This window comes from Centruroides sculpturatus, unplaced genomic scaffold, assembly GCF_000671375.1.
Source record: "Centruroides sculpturatus isolate CEXI.00-Female unplaced genomic scaffold, Cexi_2.0 scaffold428, whole genome shotgun sequence".
Lineage (NCBI taxonomy): Eukaryota > Metazoa > Arthropoda > Arachnida > Scorpiones > Buthidae > Centruroides > Centruroides sculpturatus.
In genome coordinates this window covers 204,040-213,612 of record NW_019384614.1, presented here as the reverse complement: position 1 = coordinate 213,612, position 9,573 = coordinate 204,040, and the positions used below count along the sequence as shown (strand labels likewise).

The 9,573-nt window shown below is 29.6% G+C and overlaps 1 protein-coding gene across 1 annotated transcript in view; it reads left to right on the top strand.

The window, feature by feature from the left end:
* The first annotated feature begins 2,122 nt into the window (after positions 1 to 2,122).
* The window catches only part of LOC111625327 (eukaryotic translation initiation factor 2 subunit 1-like), a 29,667-nt gene continuing 22,216 nt past the window's right edge, over positions 2,123 to 9,573 (top strand). Inside the window, exon 1 of the mRNA XM_023368454.1 lies at positions 2,123 to 2,234. The gene's annotated coding sequence lies outside the window, so the exon portion shown is untranslated. The remainder of the gene's footprint in view (positions 2,235 to 9,573) is intronic.

The window sequence follows — 9,573 nt, the reverse complement described above, 5'->3', positions numbered from 1 at the left end:
AATGTCAAAATTTCTTTGTACGTGATTTGGAGTTGTAAATATGTCAGTTTCGCAGATAATCTGTAAAAAAAAAAAAAAGCTTAAGAGGGACTGTAAGTCCGAAATGCATACTATTAACCTCTATCTCCTGCGATTGAGTTGTACAGAAACGCACAGTATTAGTTTTTAACTAGCAATAAATTATCAATGCTGGCGTCGGTGAATTTGAAATAAAATTCTTTTTTGAGATACTGAAAACTATACTTTAAAACAGCGTTTCTCAACCTGGAGGTCTCGACTCCCAAGAGGGTCGCGGTGATATTAAAGGGGGCCGCGAAACAACAATGAAATCATTTTATGAGAAAAAAACATTTACTATAAACTTATAAACATTTTACTTACAATAAGTACACATGTAAAGAAAAGAAATTAATGTGATGGTTGCATTTGATTTTCATTTAAAATTTTTTCCATACGTGGATCTACTTTAGAAACACACAAAAGCAAAATGTTTTCGAGTGATAAAAGACGATTTACATTTACAAATTACATTTATAAAAAAAAATAATAATAATTGAATAAAAAAAAATTTACATTTATAATTACAGTCAAAATTCAATTAGTAATAGTAAGGCTTACTGTTATTATTCCTTTGGGTGGAGGTCGCGAAATATAAATTTTATTTATATTTACTATTTAGGGATCGCGGAGCTAAGAAGGTTGAGAATTGCTGCTTTAAAAGAATCAGACTTTAGAGCAGGAGTGACGAATGGCACGCGTGCCCAAAGTGGCACGTCGGGATAAATCATCTGCCACGTAACATTTCATACGATTTCGGTTTAACATCCAACTTTTTCAAATATTTGGTGAAGAACGGGCTTGTCATATCCGTGATGAACCTTGTGGCTTGATCAAATCTTGTGTTCTTAATTTCCCTTCCTTTCTTTTAAAATTAATACTTCCGGGCTTTGTCCATCTGGTCTCACAACTTATTGGCTGGTCTGATGTGTTCTTTGAAACAAAAGTCGTAGAATCTGATTGAAGAAGAATTAGCGAAAAAGGAGGATATAGGACGAGGAAAGACATCTTTTGAGATCGAGTTTTTGGAGGAATAACACATGTGTGTCGGTAAGAACGAAAAGCAATTTTCAACCATCACCAAACAAAGAAGATCCCAGGTTAATTTATCAACCGTCTCCCCTTTTTCTAAATTTTTCCATCTTAATTTTTATTTCTTCCAAAAAACCCCCCATCATCTTGATTCGGGTGTACTGTACTGTAAAAACTAGTTAAATTAGGTTAAGTTTCCTTTGTTTATTGTCGTCTCGTATTGTAAATTTCGTCCCCATTTGCTGTAGACCTATTAGTGTAAATTTGATAAATTTTTTTCGTCGGGAAAATTTCTTTTAAAGCAAACATTAAATTTCTTAAGTTCTATATACGCCGAGTGATTCTCGGGAGTCAATTTTCTTCTCGGTTACAACCTCGCCTGAAAAATTCCCGGGTTTAATTGACCTGTCCGGATTTGATCCTGTGATTTCCAGAGCAGAACCACTTTAACTGCTCGACCATCCAGTCATGTTTTTTAAAGGGAGAGCTAGAGACCATATTTGACCGACAAAAAGAGGGATGATTTCAAGTCTAGCTAAAATAGTACAAATGGTAGTACGGACGTGGACCCACCAGGGGCCAACCGGTATTCGTTCCCTGAAAACTGGGAGTTTGGTCGTGGGTTCGCGCCTCGCTCGGATGGGCTTGCCACGGGGAGTTTTCCGGGTTTTCTCCACGTCTGTAACGCCTAAATAGGGGCTAGTTTCCCTTAAAAAGACCTTCCGGAAGGCATCCCCTAGGCAGATCTCCAAAGTGTTGCGTTGTCATAACTTAAACAACAACATAGTACGGACGAATCCTTTGCTCGTTTTACAATAAATCGCAAAGTTGACAAATATGCTTTTACATATCATTGCCAGTCTGCCACGACGCAAAATAAATGATAACATTATAACTATGTTATATTTACATTTTAATAAAAATTTATTGCTTGTTTGTATTTTTGTTTATACATTATGGAAAGAAATATAATTTAGTATTGTTATATTTTAAACTATTTAAAAATTCTTTTCGTGTATGTTGGACACTTGCAGGAAGGGGTCGCTTTCTGTCTATCGGTCTATAGACACATGGTCATTAGAAGTTTTCTGATTTAAAATTTAATTGCTATTTCATCATTCAGTATAATAATTAATCTGTATAAGGTAAAAATATTATTGAAATCAAAATTTTACATATGATTTTATGATTATTAATAAGAAATCTGATAAAGTGCAAATATAACAAACCTACAATATGTTAGTGTAATTGTAACTTTTATAATATGACAATAATCACGTTTTTTAGGGCTAGATTAATGATATTATTTGTAATTAGGTTAAAATATATCAAAATATAGTTGTTTTTGTAGTAATTTATTTAAAGATATATGAACTTTTACCTATTTCATATTTATTCTATATAATAATTAAAAGTAAGTTGATTCCATATTAGTTTGTTGTTATGGTAAATATGTTTTAGAATGTTTCAAGTAATGAATAAAATTTGAAAGTATAAGGTAATAATATCTTTTAAGTAAAATCAATCAATTTAAATACATGAAGCTACATTGACCTCATTTACTTATATGAAATATTTGAGTAGAAACGGATTTACTAAAAAACTGAACTGTACAATCAAAAGGGAATGTCAAGCATATTACTAGAAAAATTTGAAATCTAAAGTATTTCATTTACTAAAAACGTTGAAGTTCAATTTTTGATGCTGAATAGAATATCACTTTGTCCAAGTAGTCAACCATCTGGCTTTTTTTAAAAGATATTTATTATTGTTAATTTGCTTTGCTTTATTTTAAATTATGTCTCCATTGTCTTCGTATTGATTGCTCTTTATTAAGTTTTTAAATATTATTCATATATTGAAGCATGCAATTCCATAATGTTGTAAATGCCAAAAAACAAACTTTTCAGGAGAGATGATAAACACTTTTTCTAATAAATTAATTCCTTCAAGACTTGAAGGAATTTATTTCAATTTTACAATAAAACAGTAAAAAACTCATTAGGTTACAAGTTATCTGGAATTACAAAATGATGTAAGCATAAGCCATAACAAGCATTGCACACTTCAGTTATTTAAGCAACATGTCCTAGTCTTAGGTCCTTCTGTGTGAGTGGCATGCTGGGCAACCAGCTGTCTCTAGCATATACAGTAATTTGCAATAGTTTCAGCCAGTTTTCCTGATTTTGATGATGTGACAGTAACATTGTATATTTTTTTATATATTCTTCCACAGTTCTCTTTATTCTTGGTCCAAAATTATCTGTAGGCTCTTGCAAACAAATATAAACATATGGTTAAAAATTCATTAATTATTAAAATAAAATAAATGAGTAAATAAATAAATACATTATAAGTATTTATAAATTTAAAAAAGGGGAGAAAAAGTATACACAACAAGAGAATCGAACCCAAGCACGCAAGCATACGAGTCAGGAGTGTTACCACTCACACCTCGGCACGCTCAAGCAGAAGTATATGTAACTTATATATAAAGTGCTAAAGAAAACTTTAAGTTTGTTTTTCTCAATTATATTTGAGTCTTGCACTTTAGTATTTTACAGGTGTACACTCACATGGTGTACTATCTCTACATCAAAGATCATCAAAATCTGTTTCCCTAAAGCCGTAGGGTCTCCTTGTCAGACCTAAAAACTTACTTGAAATCAGATCAAAACATTCATTGAAGATTAGTTAGCGAAGCATTTTCTTATAGCATGGAAATGATCAGTAGGGTTGCCAACTATTGTATTCTGCATTGTGCAGGACTGTCATATATTTTCAAATGAAATCCTGCAACATGTGAAGACACATGAAAATCTCACAAAATATGTTTAAATGATACTATTAAAGAAATTTATAAAAACATATTTAGTGAAAATGAAATATATGCAAGTGTAGTGTGTACAATAGACTTGTGACAGATTGACAAGTGAAATTAGCTTAATCGATCACTGATCTTGTAAGGATTTATGCTGCTAGTTGTATACAGAATCAGACTCACTTTCAAGAAGCTTTCAGTGTTACTAAATGTTTTTAGCTTTTCTCGTCAAAATTTTATTAAAAAGTAGCCCAAAAGTAGCCAACTTGGGAAAACTGATTATTTTTTATAAATAATCTGCAATTTGATGTTAAAATCAAAAAGTACTTTTGTACTTTTCGAGCAGTAACTTTAATCAAAGAACAAACATTTTCGGCCAATTTACATGCCTGAAGTAGATGTATTTTGAGCTTTGTGTATTTTGATCTTTATTTCTGGCCAATTTAAAGATAAATTGGCCAGAAATAAAGATCACAAAGCTCAAAATACATATCACTAAATACAGTTTATATATGTTAAGAACACTCATTTTATATGCAAAGTAGAATGCAACAAATTATACAACAAATGATCTCACCAAGACAGACTGTAAAAATTAATTTTCTCATGTAATTTTGAATTGTAGTAAACCACTGCCAAACTTAGTCAAATTATTGTCATTTTGCCTGTGTATTCCAGCTAATAATGCTTTTGTAGAAAGTTTTCTTTCTTATGAACATGTTTTGGATGAAAAACCGAAATAGGTGTTTTGTGAAATTAATAAATGGAGAATTGATGATTAAGTTAAATTTAAAGGAATCCTATCAAGAGTACTACAAGATAAAAAGCTTTTTTCTGAAGCATGATCTCAAAGTAACTATAATGTATGTTTAAGAAATAAATTGTTTCATATGAAAGTCTTACATTTTCATTGAAAATCCCCCATTTTTTACTAGCATGTCCCCAAAGATTTTTCTCCAGTTGGCAACACTAACGATCAGCCCCACATTGTTCACAGGATGATCATGTCAGTTTATCTTAGACATTGGTCTTTCTTAATCTTTGTACTTCTTGGATCTTCTTCTAAGTGTCTATCATATTGAAGAAGGAAACTTAGAAAAAAACAAATTTCATTCTCTTCAAACTCAAGAAATGATCAAATACCCAAAAGAGGTTTTGCAGGAAATTTCCAATGCTGATAAAACACTGAACTGGTATATTAAATGAAACAGAGAATATATTGAAAAGTAGTATAAATATTGAAAACATTTGCAATGAAGAAAGTTTAACAAATATTTTAAGGTGGATACATGCTTCTTTCCTTAATTTCATGATACTTTTGTCCATTTTGGATGCTCTTGTGTGTTAGGACTTGTTATACTGAGGAAGAGAAATGCACAATTTTTAGTTGAACTGTATTTACTGTAAATATAGTTAAAATCTTGAAAGATTACATTACAGTAAATATAGTTTAATTGGAAATTGTGTGTTTCTCTTCCCTCAATATAATAAGTCCTAATATACTGTACAAGAATGTCCAAAGTGGACAAAAGTGTAATATAAATATTTTAAGTCATGTAAAAATTTCTCATTTCACAATATCTAGATAATATTGTGCTCCATTTATATCATTGTTTTTTTATATATGTAAATATAAATCAACCCAAAATGCATTTGTAATCCAATTTCGTAAAATAAAGATGTTTCTAACCACAATACTGTGAGGCAATATACTGAACAAGTTTTGGATTAAAGAGACATTTCATATACAAGAACCAATAGACAGCAACCATATTATAGTGTGAAATATTTTAAGGATTTTATCCAACTGACCTTCATCATTGGAAGAAAGCATAAAGAATATAAATAATTAGCTAAATTTTGACAAAGATTTTTAGCATAGTTATTAACATCAATTAAATTTCTTGCAATATCTACATAATTTGTAATATATATGGGGATAATCAAAAAGTAACTTTAAAGGTCTGTGTTTTAAAAATCAAAGTGCTGTCAAGTATAACTCCAATATAAGTGATTGGTAATACTGAACAGTTAGAATGATGCACATTAGGACATTTAGATGGGACAATTTCACAGAATGGTATTGGAAATTTGCAAATAGATAAGAAAATTTAAGTGATGAAAGCTGCAATGGACAACTAAACTGCTCAACAGTGGAAATCGATGGATGTAAGAATTGATGGACTAATCTAGGATTATAGGCACGTTGCTGCAAAAGTGCTTTTTAACCTGGATTATGGAACTATACAACACATTGTTTATCCTACTGTAGTAAATCCTGTACATTTTCATTTCCATAATATAGGAATTTGGCTGTAAATTTTATTTTTGATCACCTCATGTATAATTCAGGCCTTGGAACAGATCACTGTTCTCAGTATTTTTAAATTAGTCACTTTTTCTCAACTGTTTTGGCTATGTATCATTCTTTCTCACTTTTTAAGCCGTTATAGGCAACAACGTTTTTGTCACATCAAATTGTCACATGTTATTTCATTAATTAATGTTTAATTAAATACATAAATTGCGACACTCAACATCTTTCTCTTGTTGCACATTGAAAACTTCACATTATTACATGACTTTTGAGGTCTTAAAAATGTTACACTGTATCAAATTTGAGAGTGCATAGTCTAACGTCCACAAAATTTTTTTTCGAAGTACAGTATATTTTTATTCTTTTTGAGTCCCTCACAATTAACCTTCAATTTCAGGGCAGATGTTAATAAGCCAGTCTAAAAATGAAAACCAAGTGCAAAAAATGATAAATAAACATAATTTACAACGACACTTTATCAATTTTCAATTTGTTTTAATAATTTTGATAATGTAACAAAACTATTGATTAAAGTTTTTTTCAAGTTTGCTAATATTTTATAAAATTTGGAAAGTTTATTAAGGGACAGTTTAATAAATTTATAGCTTTGTAACAGATTACAGGATTCATTGATAAAAAAATAAATAAAAACAGTGTTTAGTTTCTCAGCTTGTTATGTATACAACATGGGAAAATATTGGAATTGTGTCAAATTTGATCCTCTGTGTTTTAAGACCACCTAAATCCAAAAATGGCAAATAAATAAAAACTCCGCATGTGTTGGCATCTATTTTGTTTAATATCCCAGGAGAGGGTAATGATTAAGAAATGAAATTTACCACGGTAGCTTGTGTATAAAGGGTGTTGATGCTATTAAATTTTGGTGGTTATAGATCAAGGAGTGGGAAGATAGATAGAGATCACGTGTACAGATCATAACTCGAGTGGAGTTAAACTTCATGAAATTTTACTTGTTATTAGCATTTATAATTTCATATAAAACTCATCTCTACCCTCAAAATTAAACTGTATGCAGTTTTGTAATTATTAATAGTATAAAAGTTGTTTTATAACAAAATCTCAATGGATGGTGTTGCGAACTAATTTGAAATTTGTTCTATTACATTGTCATGTTTTCGCAGGAAAAGTTATGCATTTCATTTCTGGATTTTTTTTTATTTAATGAAATGTTTTGTATTAAGTTTTAATAATTCTGCAACTCTGAAAACTTTTTATAATTAATAATTTTAATTTGCAAATTTTAAGAAGATAACTTATTAGAAAGATATAGGCAATTTTTCTCAAATTTTTTTAAAGAGACATGCCATAATCTTCTAATAGACTCTCCTGCATTTAATTACTGAACTGGCTGACCAACCCAACACTTATTAGCCTATGGTTATGTTCTACAAAAAATAAAGAAACCGAGTAAAGAACAGATCAAAGTATAAGATATAGCAAAGGATAATTAATAATTCCCTTTGCTAATTTTGGTTAACAACTAGGATATGATGCACTTGAAAATGAAACCGGAAATTTCTGGTTTTGGTTTTGCCTGGGACTGGCATCTATTTGAGTCTTCACTGTAAGGCTGAGAATAGTGGGAAACACGCAAAATTAGGACCAAAATTTGCAATCATGACACTGTTTATGCAGAAGCAAGAAACAAAATGCACACAAACATCTATACCAGTGGTTCCCAAAGTGGGCACTGCCACTCCCTGTAAATCTAAGGGAGCAAAAAGTGATGGCAGGGGGAGCCGGAATACATTGTACTGAACAGTAACCATAGATGAGGGTTGGGGTCACTAACAACCTTTCTCTTTCCTCTGTTAAAACAGGTAAGAAGAAACATTACGTTTAATGGTTCCAGATTGAAGAACAATTATGATAAGTATGTGAATCACAGAAAAGTTTTTCTAAGAATAATTCCAAGCCTTTCTCACACAAGAGAAAATGGGTTAGGGAGCATTGGAGTACAGTTGGGTGCATTGGGTATAAGTTTACAGAACTAAGGGGGCAGTAGCTTGAAAAGGTTTGGGAATCACTGGTCTCGACCCTGTGCGAGCATTAGTTCTAAATTATGCCGCTGTGGCAAACAACCAATAGTCTGAAGCTCAATTTGTAGTATTTTCTGGACATTATTGCAAATTATGATTGCTTTATTCATAATTACTAGTAGTTAATAATGAAAATAAGTTATTGTCCTTTAAAGAAAAGAAAATATTCTCAAACTAAATTATAACATCAAATGAAACAAAATCCATAAGCATAAAATAACATTTGGACTCGACACTTTACAAATAATGTATATCATCATGATCAACTAATTTTATTTCAGTTACTGTTTAGTCATTTTTTCTATGCTTGGAGTAACTATTCTCACTTATTTTGAAGTCATTTTCTGTTCTGAGACCTGATAATTTTTAATATTAAAAGCAAATACGTATATCTGTTTATTATTAAACTAACAAAAATTTTGTTAAATTATTAATACTTATAATTAAGTAATGCATTATAGTAATATGTTTTGTTTCTGAATATTGAAAGTTTTCCTTAAATTTGAAGACATTCATTTTTATAGTATTTTAGTAAATCTAGCAATGAAAGTACTATTTAATATTATATCCATAAATGCTAAGAATAATCATGAATTTAATATTAGATAATATTCCTGATTAAGAAATGTTACTGAAATACATTATAATTAGAAATATCTAATTATAATGTATTTCAGAAAAAAGAGGAATTAGTTTTATTTGATGTTTATGAATTATTTGATTTATTTATATAATTGAATTTTATATTTCAAAATATTGTTTTTGAAATATAAAATTCAATTATATAAATAAATCAAATAAAATTCATAAACATCAAATAAAATCAAAAATTGTTTTTGGAATATTTGCAATCAGAACAATGAAAAATTTGTCTTTTCTTTCACTAGAAACAAACAAATTATTTTTTATTCTTTTTTCCTAAAAAGAAAAGGAAGCAAAGAAAGAAAATAATACTATTTTTTCTTGTTCATAAAAATATGCCATAATTATTGTAATTATTTTTGATGGTGGATCATATATGCGATTACTTCCTGAATATAAACTGTTTTTAAATAATATAGTTATAAATGTAATTGTAAGTTTCTATTGAAAATCTTATTTTAACATTTAATAATTTTTTTTTTTTTAACAAGTAAACAATGTAAATGTAACCCCCTTGTAATAGGGAAGTAATTCCCAATGGTCAATAAATGATGATGATGATATTTTTTTTTTTAAGGAACTTGACTTTACTTAAACTTTAAACCTTTAAAGATAATAATATTCTTTAATGTTATATATATATA